Source organism: Falco naumanni, chromosome 1 (assembly GCF_017639655.2).
Source record: "Falco naumanni isolate bFalNau1 chromosome 1, bFalNau1.pat, whole genome shotgun sequence".
Lineage (NCBI taxonomy): Eukaryota > Metazoa > Chordata > Aves > Falconiformes > Falconidae > Falco > Falco naumanni.
The window spans coordinates 80,939,978-80,959,366 of record NC_054054.1 but is presented as its reverse complement, the minus strand read 5'-3'; the positions used below and the strand labels follow the sequence as shown (position 1 = coordinate 80,959,366).

General features: G+C 39.4%; 1 protein-coding gene across 4 annotated transcripts in view; it reads left to right on the top strand.

Moving 5' to 3' along the window:
* The first annotated feature begins 476 nt into the window (after positions 1-476).
* The window catches only part of FSTL5 (follistatin like 5), a 320,790-nt gene continuing 301,877 nt past the window's right edge, over positions 477-19,389 (top strand). For all 4 annotated transcript variants that reach the window (XM_040601355.1, XM_040601338.1, XM_040601348.1 and 1 more), the window contains exon 1: positions 477-763. The gene's annotated coding sequence lies outside the window, so the exon portion shown is untranslated. The remainder of the gene's footprint in view (positions 764-19,389) is intronic.

The following is a 19,389-nucleotide window of genomic DNA, read 5'->3' as shown; positions in this document are numbered from 1 at the left end:
GGACAGAGCAGCACCTGAGTGTTGCGTGGGCTTCACCGCGCTTGGGTTGGGACCTGCGGCTGTTCTCCAGCGGCGGCCCTTGCTGCTGGCGGCCGTGCCGCCATCTGCCCCGGAGCTCCGGTGCGGAGGGGACGTCGGCACCCCGTGTTCCGCGGGGGCGACCGGTGGCAGGTACGGGGCCGCGACCGTGCCCGGCGGAGGGGAGGCGGGTGCCGCCAGGGAAGCAGCCCCAGCGCGGGCGGGGAGCCCCGTGGCCGGGGGTGAGGCACGACCCGTCGGATCTCCCCGTCCCGTAGGAAAGCACAGTCGCGGCGTTTAAGTGGGAAACGGAGGCTGGGGGGAGTCGGGCGCAAGTTTTGGCGCACGCAAGGTGCTGGCTGCGGCGGCGGGGCGGGGCCCGGGGCGGGCCGGGGGCGGGCCGGGGGCGGGGCGTGCCGCGCGGCGCGGCGCGGAGCCGGGCGGGGGCGGCAGTCGGGCTCGGCGGCGGCGAGCGGGGCCGGTGCTGTCCGCGCGCGGCCGGTGCTGAAGGGCGGGCGCCCCCCGCCGCCTGCCCGCGCCGCTGGACCGGCACCGCGCGCGCCTGCTGGCGGCGGGAAGCGCCGCACGGGACCTGCCGCGAGCTCCCCGGGCCGGCCGGCTCCCGGGGCAGCGGGGCGCTCCGCGCCTGCCCGTTCCGGCACGGGGTCCGGCGGCGAGTCCGCTCTGGTGGCGGTTTGGGTTTTTTTACGTTTCCCCTTGCGGACTTCAGTGACTCCTGCATAAGGTAAGCGGCAACGCGCGTTCATTTATTTTCTGTTTAGTTGCTTCGTGCAAGCGGTGGCGGGTGACGGCGTGATGGAGGAGCCGGCGGTTACCGGCAGAGCAAAGTTGGGAGCCCGTCAGCCCTTAGGTCGGGGCAGGGGCGATGCTTCGGCAAGGGGTGTGTGGTGTGCAGCCTTCGGTGAAAAGGGGTCTGCAAACAAAGGGTTGGTTTGGAATGAGAAGTTGGAGGCTTATTTTTCTTGAAAACTTGCTGTCAGGATAACGTTTAAATGTTTGAAAATATTTTATTTCAGAAATCTCGAGTATTATGAAAAGATACCGAAAGGTATTACAGGAGGTGCTTTGCGGACGCAGTGGGTTTGGGGTGGGGGGTGGGGGGGTGAGAAAAGCTCGAACTGATTCTGTCTGGGGGAGGAGGGGATGCGTAAGGTCATTCTGGGAAGTAGAGAGCAAAGTCGGAATTAAAGCGGATTTCAAAGCACAGCCCCACGTTGCTCGGTGTCCTCGTGCGTGCCTGCACGCGTGCAGCAGCGGGACAGGGACCCCCGGCTGCTCGGCTGCCAGGGCCGTAGCGCTGGGAACTCCCGACCCCCAGCTCCAGGGGAGGGTCACCCCTGCCTCTGCCTCCAAGGTCAGCGGGGGCTGCGGGGGCTGTGAAAGTTGTGGGTCGTTTCCTTTGATGCCGACTGAAGAATGTCAGGCCTTCCTCTAGCTTACAACTAGGTGTAAATGCAGATCTCTGAATAATACCGTATTATGTTGCATTATAGGACTACCGTTGTCAGTAACCGAATGGAACCGGGCAGGGTGGGCAGGTGAAATGCCTTGCTGTTTCGGCAGTGTTTAACCCTTTGCAAGCTTGGTGGGGTGCTCTGCTTCACAGAGGAGTTTTCTACTGCTTCTGTGGTTTATCAGACTTCTGCACAGGCAGGGCAGAATGCCACGCAGGGGTTTCTGCATGCACAGACAGAAATCCCTGCGTGGCACTCTGCCCTGTGTGTGCAGAAATCCCTGCGTGACACTCTGCCCTGAGATTAAGGCTGATTCCAGAACAAATGGGCTGCTGCTGCTTATAGCTGGTGCTGCTGAGATGGCTGAACAGAACAAGCAGGCGAATGAGGTCCCCACCCGGTATTTTTTAGCATTGTGTAGCACTTCATACTCTTGTGACTGTGATCAATTTTCTTTGGAACTGGGACCTAAGCTACAACGTTTTTTTCACATCATTGTCTTGCACAAGTGTTAGCAGTTGTAGTAACTATGAGCATCAGATAACTTCTGCTGATGAGATGAAGCTGATGAGACTGTTTCATATTATTACAGAATTGTTATACTCCTGAATAATTTATATAATGTTGAGGTGGGTTGTTTTTACTGAATATTTTTATGAGCTAGAATATAAAGATAACCATCAGGCAGCAGCACAGAACTACCGAGGAGTAAAGTTGAAAGCAAGCAAATTGAGAAGAAAGTCTAGGCTGCCAAGGCTTTAATGAAATTTAGAATTAGGAAATCATGTGTTTTACTGTTCCCTTCCCCCCCACCCCCACCCAAATTATGAAGCAGCTGTTGCCTTCCTCTCTCAAATGGTAGGGAAAGAAAGTTTATTACACAGTACTTGCGCTGGTGACAAATCTTCATTAATAGTCTACCTATCAGCTAGGACAGCTCTTATCATCTGTCATTGGCAGGAATATTAATTTGCTTTGAAATGTTTTGATATAATTTTAAATAGTGATACATTTATACTATGAAGATTCAGGATGCTTGCTTTCTACAGTAGACATTACAAATATATTTTGGAGAAGTTAATTGTGAAGCATGTGGTGCAAACAGTGCTTTAACTGAAAAAAAACCCCACAACTTCTCAACAACAAAACAACCCCAACCCATTAATTATACAGCTGAACTTCTGATTGTTTAGCTGGAAATATGCAGGGCCTGAATCTGCAAATCCTTGTACATTTAAGTAGCCTTTGTTCATACACATAGTCCTGTTAACTGCAAAGGGACTATATCCATTATTACCCGAGTAAAAGTCATTGATCTTGCTGAGATCAGTCATTTTACCAACATCAGACAGATGATCAACTTTTGTTGATGTTAAGATATTAATATTGTCCTTTTAAAATTATATCTTATATCTGGTTGTATTCTTTATGTAATGTTTTGCCTTCCTTTGTATTGGGCTGCTTTATTTTGTAAATCATATTTTTAAAATGGGTATTTGCAATGACACGTAGACTCTCAAGGAAGTGAAATGGCACTGCTATTTTTCAACAAAATGGTGTTCTAAATATACGTATACATCAAGTGTTGTTCATAGACATTTTGGTCGTCTGTTCTAGTTAGAAAAAGTCTGTCTTTAGCAGTAATCCTGCTTCTCGCGCACCTGTATACTTGTAAGGAAGTGATTTTGTATAGTGTGCAGTTTCGAGATCTGCAACAACCCCATTCAAAAGTTGGAGAAAAGTGTTTCCTAATGACTTGGTCAAACACCTATCTACAGAACTAATGCCATCTCGGGGAGGAGTTCTGTTGTAAAATCGGTACTCAGGGAAACCACCTGTTTAAAGTGCTGCTTTATAGACCCTGCTTACATGGACCAGCACACAGAGATGTGCACGAGGGTATACACTTGCAATTATTGATGATGTCAACATACATGCAACCTGTCAGGTGTCCTAAGCTTACATTTCATAGTGGATCACGTGGATATTTGCTGGGTTATAGACTTTGACAGTTAATGGTACTCAGTAAAAACCAAAATCCTGTGGTTTCTCCGGTCTAGGTGTTCCAGATCTATCTCATCATGCTAGTTTGTCATTCTGATTGTGGGGTGTGTGTGAGTTTATAAAAAAAACCTCAGTATTTGTTTAAAAAAGCAAGGATATTAAATCCTAGAAAAAAGAACTGTTACAGTCATATAAATTATGTCTCTAATATATAGCAAACTTTTTATTTTTGCCAGGATAAATGCATGCAGTTCTAAACTGTTGTCTTATACAACATTTTAGAAAATGTACATTTTGTGTCGCTCTTCTCTGACTTTTAGAGACTGTAAAATAATAATGAAGGTAGGTTTCTGCTTGGTTTTGTTAGTTTCAAACATAAAAAAACAAAGGTGGAGTTCCAATAGGAATAGTTCTGCCCTTCAATAACTCTGAACTTGGTTTAAAAATTACAAAGGTAAGAGGTCAAATTAAACTTAGGTGGCCAATTGTGAATATTTGTCTCCAGACCTGCAAATGTTGTGGGATAATTCAGGACATTAAATATCACAGGAATGAATCATGGGCTCTAGGGGGAGTAATGAATCAAATGCCACTCTTGACTTTGTTCTTCAGTTTTTCTAAGCAAAAGCAGGAAAATAATCGTTAATTATTCAGTGTAGCTTGGCGTACTGTGCTACATAATCTTAAAGCAAAGCAAATAGTTTAGCGAGTTTATTTGCAAATCTGTTTAATTCATTTTTATAGTTCAAGCTTTTTTTTTTTTTTTCCTTTTTTTCTTTCTTCCTGAAGCATAGGCAATAGCTGTCAAGAAATGAAAAGGCTGGGAACTTGTTTGTCTAAGATATTATACATCTTTAACACAGCATGCTTTTCCTTGCTTACTGGTAGGCAGAAAAGACAAAGAACACTCTTCTACATTATTAGAAAAACAGTAAGTTGAAACCTCGTCTCTGTAGTAAAGAGAAACTGAGAAGGCTATGGGTTGAATAAGAGTTGTTGTTGATCAGCACCTTTGAACACAGTGCTGTATGAAACTCCCTCTGACATCCCCGATATCAAAGATTACTAATGCCCAGGGAATGTATACAAGAGAAATCAAACCCACAGGCTGACTCTCTTTTGTGCTATTTTACAAATTCTTTTTTTTTTTAGGGTTTGGGTTAATTGAGTAACCTCTAGTTAAAAGGTCTCGTCTCTTGGTAGGTAGGTTGTGTTCCTTTTCAGTACTTACATTTATTAACAGATGAGTCTTCATTTGGATGGGCCTGTGCAGATAAAGAAATGTTTGCACAGTTAGTGTGGCAAAAATGCACCCTGTGACCAGTATCTCTCATTTCCTGTTTGCCATTGATACCTCTGGTTGTATTGGCTGAGTATATTGGCCAAGAGATGTAATGAAGTAAGTTCAAATCAGCCAAACTGTTGCAGTCTATCCAGGCATGATTCCTTGCCAGGCAGGTGTGGGAACAACTTGAAAATATGTATGTATTATCGATTTTTAGCTCCATTAGTTAGCAATGTTTATGCAGGTATTTACCTTTACTACCCTAGAAATTATCATAGTAATTCTATTCAATCAATCACTCTTTTGACCATACACTAAGTGTAATCAGTGGTGAATTACTTGGCTGTGTTAGTGAGTTGTGCAAATCTTAAGAAAATAAGAAGTTCCAAAGAGTTAAATGAGGGAAGAGTTGGCAATGCTTGCACTGATTTCTTGAAGTAGGTTGAAGTTCACAGTTTATTTGCATTTGAATTAATTGAGATTGGTGTCCAGCAGTGCTTTTCAGAACAGGCTTCAGAAAGACTTTTTTGTATAATAAAGTACTTGTAAATGTTAGTTGGAAGATGAAGGATATCTGAAATACTTCTTTCTTTTTCTGACAGAGCAAGCTTTTTCACTCATTTTCCTCTAAGTAAGGCTTATTGTAATTCTGAAATATTTTTACCACTGAATGGGCGGTCTTGTGTTAAAAGCCACTATCATTTTTAAATTAGCATATTAAAAACTTTCTGAAATAATTTTTAGTTTCTTCACAAAGAAGTTTCTAATACCTACAAAAAGAAGTAAAATAATCCTAAAACAGCTCATAACATTAATCAGATAAAATGTTATTTCTTACTAAAAAAGGTCTTCTATTAAATGATAGGAATGCCTAGTTTATTACTTTGCATACTTTTGCTTCCATTAAGAAACATACTATTTTAGATACTTTCTGCATTGTAACTCTGAACTGTATGTATTTTCACCATAACAGAACTTTGTCTTCCTAAATTATATGTAAATCATTTTACTTGTAATCACATTTAAACAAATCAATGACCGATGAAACCAAAGCAGGTAGAAATTTTTCTTGTTTAATGATGGGTAGTGGAAATAAATTTCTTTTTCAAATAGTTTGCAGCATATGACATACTTAAAAGTTGAACATTTCAAGTTGTATTTTTTTTTAATATTATCTTTCATAAACTTTATTTAAAACACCACTATAACCAACAATATATGTTACTTACGGGTTTTGCTAAACTTTTTCAGGCATAATTACTAGGAAAGAAAGAAAAAAGGCCCTTTCACATCATTGTGGCAGATGAATATAAATCTTAATTCATATGCAAAAGCAGTAAAAAAAAATAAGTACAACTTTTGTTTCTATTAGAGACTGAGTATAGTACCACCAATACTGCAATTATATAAATAATCCTTTATCATGAAGACTGTATTTGGTGACAGTCATGCCCTTCCAGTGACAATAATAAACAGAAGCAACAAAAGTACTGGATGCGTGAAAATATCATGATATCTAAGAAGATTTCTTTAGGAAAAAAGGTAAACAAACTGCAGAAAAGTGGGCAGAGTAACTATGAAAAAGTTACTTCTTCTATCCGCTCTGGACCTTCCCATTTCAGTTTAGGCTTATTGCCTTTTTGTTGAACTCACTCCCGGTTATCTGTAGTTTTCTTGCACAACAAGAGGCAGTACTCTAGATGCGATTTAACTCAAGATGTTGTTGAGCATCATTCAGAAAAGTTGCAACATGTATCTACATACAAAGGCAAAAAGCAAATAAATAACTGAAGAAGATAAGTAAAACTGATTAGAAAGAAACTTCTTCTGTTTTATAGATTCCATAATTTTCCATGAAAGTTTTCTTTTTGTCCAGGAAAGCTTAGCAACATGGCCTCTAGGCAAGACCAGCATAGAAATACCTACATCAGCTGTCCTACCTAAGGTGTATTTGTTCCCTGTGTGAACTCCAGATGAGAGTGCACCACATACAACTATATATAATTTTTAAGATTGTATTCTCTGTGTGGAAAAGTTACTAAAATAAGAAAATAAGATGTACTTATTTTATTTTTTATGCCAGATTCAAACACCTTCAGTATATAAACAGAAGAGACTAATATCTGCTTTCTGAGAACACGCTGGGTGTAATGGAAAGCTCAATACATATGAATAAACAACCAACCTGCAAATAACTATCTTTTAGAGTAGTAGCAGTCCCATTTGCTGTTAATATAGCAGAAAACCACCAATTGTACTTAAGTAACAGAATAGATGCACCATGATAATTTTGAAAATGCTTTTTGCATTTGTGTTTTGCCTTCAAGAGAAGGAGAATTATTTTGGTGCATTTTAGTGCCTTTTTTTTTTTTTTTTTTTTACTCATTTATGTATTGCCACTTCTAGCAGCATCTAATTTTTCCGTTCTAAAAGTCTGGTTTAACTCTCAAGTCAATAAAACCAAGAAGCCTCATAAGACACAAAGTTTGTACAACATCTTGGTGACTATTCACTTTTTATGAAAGATTTAAGATTGTTGAACCTGTAGAATGAAATCAGAGACCAAGCACCTTTGTTAAAAGCAGATTTTCTCAATGTTGTCCAGGTTCAGGTCTGAGAGGTGAATGCTCAGAACATGGTCAGAAAGACAGCATCAGTTCCAAATATTTGCCTCGTTAGCCCTGCAGTATTAATGGGAATGCAAACCCTGATAATAAAATGTAACATCTTCTTTTAACAGCGAGTCCTTCTTTTTTTCTTCACTGTTTCAAGATGGAAACATGAGTTCAGTTCATCTGTTTTAGCAGTGGAAAAGCCACAGAGAAGGAAGAAAGGCTCTTACTTGACAGCATTTTTGCCTTGTCCTTGTGAAATGGAATTAAGTTGTGGGGGTCCTCCCTCTCCTTGCAGCAGCCAAGGTTAGCATAACCTCGCCTTCGGACAAATCGATGGTTTTCATCCTGAGGGCCGATTTCCAAATTGAAATACAGTTCATCACATTGCTGCTCTTCCCTATGATCAAGTTCTTTGACAGACCTAATTGTTTGAAATAAACCAGAAGACACACAGCACCAGGTTGTGATAGTTTGAAGACTGATCATATTTTGCGTTTATTTCCTATTCCTTTTAAAGTGAATTAATCTCAACTGGTATAGTGGAGAGTTAAAATATTAATTTTAAATTTGTTGGTCCTCCAACATACATGTTATGGGTCTGTCTTCTATTTAATCTACCTTTATATTCTTATGTAATTCAGAACCCCAGCAATAATTAGTACTATGGTAGTATTTTAACATGAAAATTATATTTCTATTTTAATTTTTATGATTTTTGCTGCAGGCAGTTTTTTGATAAACAGTAATAATCTGTAAAAATTGTCGTACACATTGATGCATGGGGCTGATTTAGTTCTTTCCTTGGGACACCAAAATGAAAAAAAAAATGAACATTACTCCTGAGATTTAATTTTTGTATTATGCTAATTATTCTTTGAATTGGAAACAGTTTTTCAAGTGAATTTCAACTGTGTTGCTTAACTATAATTACATTTTGGTCTACTACTGTCTAATAATAGGCTGATTCTCTTCTTTCATGCTTAAAGAATTATTGTCACAAAAATATTTTAACAGTCTACATTTGTATGTTCTTATTGCAGTCAGGGGGTGTGGAGGGAGTTTAGCTGCACCTTGGGGGTTTCATTTGAAGCATTAGTAAAGTGCTTCAGGCGTCAGATCTTAAAATCGGTGTCCCCTATGGACCAGAAATCTAATATTTTAATATATTTATGTCCTTTATATCTTTTCAGTGTGATAGTCACATTCACCTACTGCTCTAGGCTCTCTGTAATTTCTTCTGTGCATATGTAAACTGTGAAAAGGGCTTCCATGCTTGTTGTTGTAAAAATATATGGAGTAGATACAGTAAAAATTTAATAAAGCTATACTGAAAATTTGATATATATATTCAAAGCCTCAGAAATCAATATCAAGAATAACACCCTGCCATGTTATCATATTTCTGAGCTAGAACAGCTGCCATTATTAATAATGAGATATGAATGAAAGTTCGTGATATAATTCGCTGACTGTAATGAGTTAGTGTTTTTATTACGTGCTACCTCTGACTCCTCCATGAACTATGTGAGGTAATATGGCCAGTGATTTTGGTTTTAGCATTCTCTGCTTTCCTTGTGAGACAAAAGGTCTAAATTTAGTGAGGTAGTCCTGCAATTTTGATAAATTGGGTGTTTGTTCCTGGAGTTATCATGTGTAAATTCTGGAAGAAACCTTGAAGATCTGATTGTGAAGCTCTTAATGGTTAAAACATAAACAGTGTCCTGTACCTTTGTTCTTTTTTTCAAGAAAAGAAAGTGAACAGTAGATTGTATGCATGCATAGAAATTCTGAATTCTAAAAATCTTTGTTGAGTATTAAATTGAGTTTTTTCGAAGTGACTGACGATGTATATATAAAATATTGGAAAAATCATTGATTTGGTTTTTTTTTTTTTTTTTTTTTTTTTTTAAGATTTAAAGTAGAGACTCATTTTATATTTCCCATACATCAGAGGTTCTTAAGGCCTCAGCTTATCAGTTTGATTTTCAACATCAGTTTTCTTATCCCATCATGCAACATAAGGATGCTGTAGCACACTGATTTATATCCATTAACATCTCTGTAAGATCCCATTTGGTGTTTTTAAGAAGGAAAAGGGTTGGTAATTTTTAGGATTCTTTAGTGTTGGTTAGCCATTTCTCACCAGAACTGGATTTCTGAGGTGGCCTTTGGTAAGGTCCACTGATCTACAAGCCACAGCTACTTAGGGAGGGCAATAAGAGTACCATCTGCTGAAAGGAGTTATTGCTGTCACTCTTGTTGGTGAATATTCAGAGGCAAATAGCTTCTCAGCGTACTGTTTGTTCTGTGTATAGACTAGGTTTGTAAACCAACAATCATCATGAAATTTTCATTGCTTTTGACTAGTTTCTGAGTGATTGGTTCTATCACAATCCTGTAATAACTACATCAGAATTATTTGTATGTGATAGATGTAATGCATAACTAATTTCTATTTCTGGTATTTCCGTCCAGCAGTAATTACGCACTTTTGTTTTCCTGTGTTATTTTTACATTATTTTTTTCTCCCTGCTTTTGATAGTAATTTATTTCACAAAAGGCCTCTATGAATAAAACAAATCAGATTTTTTGGTGTTAAAGATTGTGTATTTGATTATTTATAACAATTTTTAACATGTTCACCTTGTAGCCTTTCATGGAATACAAAATGTCAACTGTAAGACTTCATAAGTTAAAACACCTCCTTTCAAGTAAGTTAAACTGAGGCACAAAGAAATGGAAAAGTGCTAGAGAAGAGTCAAACTCCTTTCAGTCAACATACAATGCAAAAGTGAATGAGCATGCAATGTGCAGTGAAGGTTAAGTTAATTTACAAAGATGAGTGATAAAACTGAAGCTTCAGAGTTGAAGCTTCCTGAATGAAAATGAAGTGTCTAGGAAAGTACATTCATCTGAAGTTGTTAATAAGTGGAGGAGAAACAATCCAGAGAAAGGCTCTTGCATAGTAAATTATTTTTAGAATTTAATTATCCTTTATATAAAGCCAATCAGAGTGAATGTGTGTGTATGTGTAGAGCTGGAATTATCAGTATATGAAGAATTGATATCTTTCAGTTTTCAAACATGAAAAAGTACCTTTTAAGAAGTGTCACCAATGAATTTCTAATTTAATAAATTTCTGAGTTTACCTAGTGTGTCAAGATTATCAAAAAACGGAGAACAGAAAAGAAAAGGCTATTCTTTCTAGGAGGTGGACAGTAAGAATCCTGCTACTGCTTTTGGCTTGTACTAATGTACATCTATATCCAGAAGAAGCCACATAACTGCTCACAAATGAAGGGTCAGAATTTGGCAGATTTGGGATTAAAGAAGAGTGGAAAGTAAAGACAAAAATCAAGTAACTGTACTTATAAATTAACAAAAGCTTCAGAATGTGCTCTTAAATATCCTTAGGGGAAAAAAAAATGGGCTTAGAAATATTTTTCCTCTTGTTCCATGTTCAAAGACAGTGCTGTTTTTCTTTTCAGCAGGAATTAGATTTTACTTTAAAATATTTAGGCAGAGGGCAGAAGCCTTTGACATATCTCACTGGAAAAACATCTTGTTTGCTGGGTATCATAACATTTGCTAAGAGTAAAAACATTTATGAAATAATCCTAAACCAGAGGAATATAACTCATGACCTACCAAAAGACAGTGAAATAATAAGGTCGTTACTTCCTTTAAAGACATAAAGGAGGGAAATCAACAACAGCTAAACTTGTGACGTTGTGGCTAATTTTCTTTCTCTTAGTTTCTATTAGAAAAAAATTGTGGAATTACTTGTGGAGAAAGAAAGGGGGGGAGGGGGCGAGGGAAGCTTTTCTGCGCTCCCAGACTGACGGAAAACTGGTGAGGTTTCATTTACATTAATATTATCATAGCAGGTTTGCATCAGTGAAAATATGAGGATATATCAGACACCATATGTGCAGCTCCACACTTAATTATTAAAAGAACACTTCTGTAATGAAGATTATGGCATTGTTTTGAAATTTGCTTCCTCCTCTTTATCCTTGCATGCATATTATTTCTGGCCATCTGCAGGAAATATTACAAAATTAGAGTCAGTGGGTAACTAACAACAGAAGAATATTAATGGTAAAAGTCTGTATTACTGAAGGAGGTTCCTAAATTACTGGATGCTTACCAAGTGTGTTATGACCCACAATGTCAATCTAACATTTTCCGTTATGTAATGAAATTAAATAAAACCTCAAAACCTAGAAAGCTGCTTTAGAATGGATGTTTACAACATCAAGCTAAATTACTGTCACACAGCGGAAACAAAACTTTGCAGATGTTAGTGGGATGAAAATCTATTACCTCTGTCTAGGTAATTCAGAGTCCTAAAGGCAGACAAGTCTTCCGTCTTGCGGGGTCAAGTTTATAGTCACAACAATATGAGACAGATACCCATGTACTAAGCTTGCTTAAACAGCATTTCAATTATATCTTAAGTATATTGATTTAGAACTTACGGTGCTCACTTTGACGTAATAGGGCAAGTAAAGCCATGAATCAGAGAAGCAGCTCTGTATTTGCACATGCAAAAGTATTAAACTGTATTAATCCATTATTTTGTGGACAGTCACTAAATGGAGTTAGTGGAATAATGTAAAATATTCTTTGTCTAGTTAAATTGAGGATGCTTTTCCCGTGTTGTGTGAAGATCTTGAAAAAGTAGGTGTGGTGCACAAACCATGTAAATAGTATAATTACTTAAATGTTTTAAAGACCAGTTTAGACACCCTTTAGTTTATGCAGACCTAAAAATTAAAATAAAGCTTCATTAAACCGCTAAGAAGTATCAATCAGCATGTACTGGAGTTAAGATTAAAAATATTAGTAAAGCTTTCATAAAACCAATATATTTCCGTTATTATAATACTTACAAAGAGAAAGTACTATACCATAAAACAAAAAGTGAATTTTTAGAGGTGTATTAATTGATCTGTGTTGAGGCCACTGCTGTTCCTTCTGTCCTGTTACCCCCATATTTCAGTGTTTCCGTTCCCTCTGCTGACCGACACTGTTCGTATGAGCTGGGCCAGGGAGCTGATCCAGCCGAATTTACCCCCTCCCTCCACTGCTGCCACCTCAGCTGCTTCTCAGCTGGAGTATCGTGGCCAAGATCAGCTTAAGCTGTCATGAAACAAACTGGATTTCTTCAAAATTATGTAAAGCCGAGTTGAGCTAGTGAGTTACTGTGGCCATTCAGTGAGTGGGCTGTAACAACTGTCCAAGATAAGAGTTGAAGAGAACAGCACAGTCCTGTGACTTCAGTCACCCAGCTGCAGGTAACTACTCCCCCCCCCTCACCCCCAAGACATCGTTCTAAGCTTCTTTGACAGGGCTTCTAGTGGGATACTTTGTCCCTATGGTATAAATTCAATTGGCTGATAATAGTCTTATGGGACCCTTATAGTAAGAGATTGCTGGAAAGTGAAGAGTTTTATAGCTACTTTTAGCTTTCCAGGCATGTTTCTGGTATCCCATTATGGTTAAAAACTCCAAAGTGCTGGAAGGGGCTAGCTGGCCTAGCTGTCTACAAAATGGTTCTTCTGGAGTAGTAGTTTTTAAACATGCCCTTTCTAGATTTGCATCTCTCTTGGGCTTTTTCAGCAGCCAAAACTGGGGTAAAATGTAGACCTGAATCTAAGCTGTCTTTCATGGGTGATGTTCAAAGAAGTCAAGTAACTTTGGAAACGAGATAATTTTGGATTCTTTTAAGGGCTCTCTTTTTTTTCCCCCAAGTATATTGTGTTTTATCATACTGTGCACTCACAACTGTGGAGAACTTGGAGGTTGTAGCATTATTATGGGCCATGAATAGAGAAGTCTGTTGTTTTGTTTCCCAGCATTCAACCCAGAAATTGCAGCCACTGGCTACAGTGCCAGCACGGTGTTGACAGTCCTTTATTAAGTGAGAAATTGGGGAATATAAGCAACATGAGTGGCTATAAGGGCTAGCTCCTCTCCTTCCTTAGCATCATCATCCCTTCTCTTCATCTACTGCTCCATGCAAGTGAACCTGGTTCTTCGGTACAGTCCCCTTCATTTACTGTCTTTATCCTTCTTCGGTACCGTCGTCTTCCTGCTGGAATTTTCTATTGCTACAGGAGTAACTTGGTCCCAGGCCTTATTTTTGGAGTAGGCAGAGAGAGAAGGCTTGACTGGGGTTTGCCATCAGCAGTGATTAAAGATGATCTGTGTGTTCTCTTGCTCTGGAGGACAGAAACTCTTATCCCCTCTCTTCATCGAACGTACTGATTGTCTCATTTATGCAATTGTATGCTTAAGATGTTGAAGATGAGAAAGGTGGATTTTTCCCTATAACTTTAGGCAGGGTAATACTGCTTTTCCACCATGGGCCAAAATAAGAGATTTTGAGGATTATATGAAACTGATTAATATGAAAGTGATTAATTAAAGACAAAAAAGAGGCTTGCGTTCTTTTGAGTAGCCTCCATTGAGGCTCTTTTCTCTGCTTAGTAGCCATAGAAGAGCTGCAAGAGTACAAGTGTAATAGTTCTCAGATTACATTATGTGTTGCTGAACAAGATGAAAACCTGATTTTGGAGATTATATGTGCAGAAAACCTTTCAAAAAGGAAAGAGAGCTTTTTGATTAGTCAGTGGTGGTTTGCAGAAATTCTCATCTGGATAATAAGAAATATTTGAAACTGCTGAAGGGTAGGCATTCCCAGACCTTTAAGATATGGACAGAGGCAAGAAAAGATTTCCATTCTAATTGTGTGGGGATGCTTACCTGAGTCAGCACCGCGGATGCATTCATGCCGACATTAACCGATTCATCAATAAAGGGGTGTGTGTAGCTGCAGTACTTGGACACTTGCCACCGGATGATCTGCATTTGTGGCTGAGCAGGAGGAATGCGATGTTCAGCAGTGTCGCCTGGCTCCTCGTCCTGGTGTTGCACTTCACGGTTGTTCTTGGCAACCCCAGAGTCTATGTGGTTGACTCAGAAAGTGGGAGCAGCATCAGGGTGGGATGAAAAAGGGAGCACAACATGTCTTGGGGAGGTGGGGTGATTACTCTCAAGGTTGTAGTTTCAGAGCCATAATTTTGTGCGAAAAGAGAGATGGGAGGCTCTTGCCTGTACGCACAATTCATACCAGATATGGTACGAAGTGTCTGGTGATGGCCATACCTAAGCCATCTGAGCTTTAATTTCTTGTTAAAATCTAAGTTTTTGGTTTTTTTCTGTTAAGAGGCTCCTGATGTTTCCTGGCACGATAGGTAGTCAAAACTTAGTTCCAGTTGATTTTTGCATTAACTTTTCCCTTTATTTCTATTGTATAAATAAAACTCAAGATGTTAATCTTTTTGCCTTTCCAAAAAAACCCCCAAAACCAAGAAACAATATTTAGAACTTTTTTCTTTTGGTCAACAAATGAACACAAAAATTTGTTGTTAATATATTATACAGTGGTGGTAGAGGAGAGACAAAATTAATTCCTTTCACATATTCACATACTGACAGTTTAATCACCATGTATTGGCTGCTCCTCTTTGTTTTGTATTATCTCCGTTTCACTCTTCTTGGAAATGACAAATTTTTGAGCTGGTGAATTAGTGAAAAATCTTATTTTACAATCCATTTTAGCTACAGGCTCATCAGGACGTTGTAGGTTTTCTGGTTTACTGTCAGCTTTCCAGCAACCATTTGGAAGGCTTTTGTCTAGTAGATATATTAGACCGGTATAAAACCATAAGCAATAAAACTATAAAATGATATAAAGCAGTTACAACATAACAGGAAATGAAGGTTCTGATCCTAATGAATGGGATTGTGAGCATACAATAAGAGAAATGCATTATCTTATTAGAAATATCTATGCAAAATTTTTAAAAACTTGCAGGTGTTCAATGAAAAATGAGTCTGATCTATAGTGATGCACTAAATTTACTATAAGTAGTAGAATGTAAAAGAGCAAGTCAGCTGTCACAGTAAAAAAACTTTTTTTCCTCTCAGCTATGACAGTGAAGGTGAGGCTTTTTTGTTCTATGAAATCTCAGAACTCTATGTGTTTGCTTCATATTCTAGCAGTCCCTTCATTTCATTTTTCATAAAGAGAGAAGATCCTTCTTTTATTCACACGGACTTTAACATCCAAGTGAAGCAGCAACTTTAGCAGACATCAGAGTTTCAATTCAAATAGGGGTCAAGAACATATCTGCAAACTTGTTCCCACAGTATTCCCAAAGAATGCCGCTAAGCTGACAGTTTCTGGACACTTCTCCAGTTGATGGATCTAAGAAAGCTCTTGAATACAACAAATTGCCCTGGCAACCCAAGCCAGTTTTGTGACTGACAGAACAAGTGCAATCTTCACTATTTCTTTCTGACTATGCTGAATTCAGGCTCATGAAGAAAGTTGACCTTTGTGGCAGTAAAGAAGAGAGAGAGACAAGTCACTGCAAAGCAGGAAAAGAGAGGCAAAAACCTCCACAGCAGTTAAATTAAAAAAGAGAAAATGCCTATAACTATTTTAGCTATTCAATTACGGAACACTTTCCCCTATTTCTGTGTTTCAGTGGATTTGTCTGATTAGACACAATTGTATTCTTTTTTATTTTAGGATAATCACAAGCAATTTTGGATTTAATTCATTTTAGTTCATGGAGTTATTTTAGAGTTTTGTTTCCATTGTCACTAGGCCTTATAAAGTTTCATTGAACTTTTTCATAGTAATTGTACTTTTTCATAGTAAAGCCCAATGAAGTTTCATTGAAACGTCATTGTCACTAAGCCCTATAAATAAGGTAAAATTCTGGACCCAACAGACTAAATGTGGATTTTAGAGTTGTTTTCATGTTTCCAATTAGGTCAGGATTTCATCTGTAGTTTACTTAATTATATTAATGCAGGCACTGAGGGAGAGCACTGGAGGGCAAATGTATTTTTTGTTCAATCCTGATAAGAACAGACCGCCCTCAGCTACAAAAAGTCCTTGTTTGTTTAAACAGCTGCAACATACATCAGTCCTTTTGGTCACTGATCGAACTGTCGTTCGATCCAGTGATACCAAAATCCATGTGCATCTTTATTCTCCGCAGTTTGATGATTTGATATTTTCTGTGAGTGTTTGTACTGTTATGTACATTCCTCTACATCATACCAGGGTGCAGCCACATCCTTCTGCTAAGTGTTCATCTGTGTTTAAGGAGGCAGGGAGCTCATGGTTCCTTGCATGTCATAGATGTTCCCGTATCACATTTCTCTCTGGTATGTCCTCTAGCTATCTTCCTATGCTACGAAGATTGCTGAAACACTACTTCCCCGGCCCCAGACTACTACCTTCTCTCTATATATATGGTTGTTATTAGTATGTGGGTTTTTTCTTTAGTTTTTTTGGGGGTTTTTTTTGTTACTTAAAACCCCATTGGAGTTAAAAAACCCAAACTGCTCCATTCAAATCGTTGCCATATTCGTGGTGGTACTGAGCCACAATCTCCAGGTGGGTTGACTTTAAACCAGCTGAGTTATTGAAAAATCTCTTCCACTTGGCAACAAAGATGGGACCCATCTCTGTTGGCTAGAGCACTTCAATAGAGCAAGTTTCATAGACGTAAAAGGATAAAACCGTAATATTAACCAGAATACATACTTAATAGAAAGAGATTCTCCAAATTATCGTGGTAGTTTGAATTAATAGTAGGGATATTGTGGTTTAGCCTTCATTCAAGGAGTTCAATAACGCCAAGGCTTCATTGTTTTTGTTGGTAACTAATATTTTATCAAAACCCAAAACTTCCTTGCATAATAAAAGGGAGAATTAGGGGTGGTAGATAAGCATATCATAGCAAATATGGAGGAATTTTAGTCTTTAATTTAGCAGTTTACCTGTTTTAAAGGAAGTTGTATCTTGAGTGGCCATTTTGCCTCCTTTAGGATGACATATTTGCTCAAAAATACAGGCAATGATTTACTATGGAAGTGTCAACAGCTGTTGTTTCTACTTATATTTAATTAATGGTTGTGGTATTTTATTTAAGAAGACTAAATAAGATAAATATTTCGGTTTTCAGTTTTTTTCTAGCATGCACAGATTACACAGTTACACAGTGATGTATTAGGTGTTAATTTACAAATTTTGTAAAATGTTAACAGCACCAAAATATTTGTCTGACTGCTAAGCTGGCAGATTTTATATTTCTGATTTCATAAGATAAAGCAGTTGGAATTCCCATTGGTTGAGATGCTGCCATGATGATAAACATTAATCCTCCAGGATATTGAACCAGCTGTAACAAGCTTTCTTAATGAGGGAAGAAAGAGACTGTGTTGCTGACAGTATAACTTCCCTGGACTAGGACTTGGATGTGTCAACGATGGTAAAACCACCAGTTTTCTGTGGTTGATACTGAAGTCTCAGAGAAAAAATCAGAGCACCATGCACAGCTCAGTTCCATTAAATAAAGCTCCTCTGAGATATGTGAAATATAGTACCCTAATTTTTTTTCTGCTTTCTGTAATATTAAAGATATTGTGAGATTGCAGTCATGAGTTCATGTGAAACATGATAAGAAAGATTTAAAATCGCAATTTCTCGTTTCATTATAATTCATTGGAACGTGGGTCACTGACACTAAGATATCTGGTGTCATCCTTTAAATAAATAAGTATACTTAAAACGGTAAGATTAAATTAGAGCATGAAGTTAGCAGCAAGGATCTCACCTAATATGTATCTCCACTGCATCTGTGTTCCAGGTGTTTTGCCCTTTCAGAAATGCCCTCAGCACACTCAGGCCACCGGGTGGGCTCACGGGAGCCACCTTTAAGCCTTCAGGGCCCCTTCCAAAGAAGCTCTTCTAGAAAAGCCCTGAGCAGATGCCTCTGGGGGAGGGAGGAAAAACTGGCTCTTGTGCTGGTTGCTCACTATGAAGGTGCCCTGAGGGACCCATCTCAGAGCCACCTGTGTTTGTAAGTCTAATCAAAGACCAAGCATGGTAGTACAGGACCAAAAGCACAGGGGTCTGCACTCCACCTTCTGCTTGTGCAGCAGGATAGTTTTGCAAATTAAATCAGGAAAGGACTGAGGGAGAGATGGACGGGAATCAGCAGAAGGCAGGGCTCATCTGGCATGGTGAGTGCTTTTTGTGAGATTTTTTTTTTTTTTTAAATTATTCCTCTCCTTGTGTGTTCGTGCACATGAGCTGTCAGCAGCATTGCTGGCTGTTCAGAAAGGACTGTGCCAGCCTCCTTCAGTGTGGGTGAAGGATGACGAGCGTGTGCCTGCGAAGTTGGTGGCTGTAGCCGCATAAAGTAGCTGCTGAGAGACAGAACAGATTGGTACACAGATGTACGAGCCGTTGGCTGCCGTGGCAGTGCTGCATCTCGCTGGTGCAAGCCCCAAGCCTGCTGTACATCCTTAAGGTGACCTAACAACTCCGGTTCAGAGCGTAGCTGCCAGTTCTGGAGGAGAACTAGAGGGTGACAGCATGAGGTGCACTAGGCATGAAAGCTGGCAGCAAGTCCTGGGGACAAGAGCTGCCATCACAACACTGTGGTCTGCTTTCCATGTAGCATTTCAGCGAGGACAAACGTAGCTAACTATGGATTATGCCTGCATTTATAGAGGAAAATCTGATACTGTGATTGCTTTACAAGAACCCTATTTTTGGTGTGGTAGCACCGCCGGGCTGGAGGTACCTCCTCTGAGGGTTTGGAGGACGCAGAACCTAGGAGAAGGTGTGGGGGCACGAGGGGGAGGTACAGGAGGGGCAGGCTCACGGGAGAGGACACGCGTTTGGCTAAAACTTCTGCTACTTGTTCAGAGCTCGCGTAATGGAATAATCTCTGTTTGTACAAAATCCACCTTGTTCACAGATGCCTTTCTGCCATGAAACTATAATGGTAGATAAAAGCGTTCTGAGAAAGGGTAGCAGAGTGTTCTTTCCCAGCAGGTATTTGCATTCATCAGTATATACAATGAAGTCCTCAAAGTCACAGGCAATGAAGCA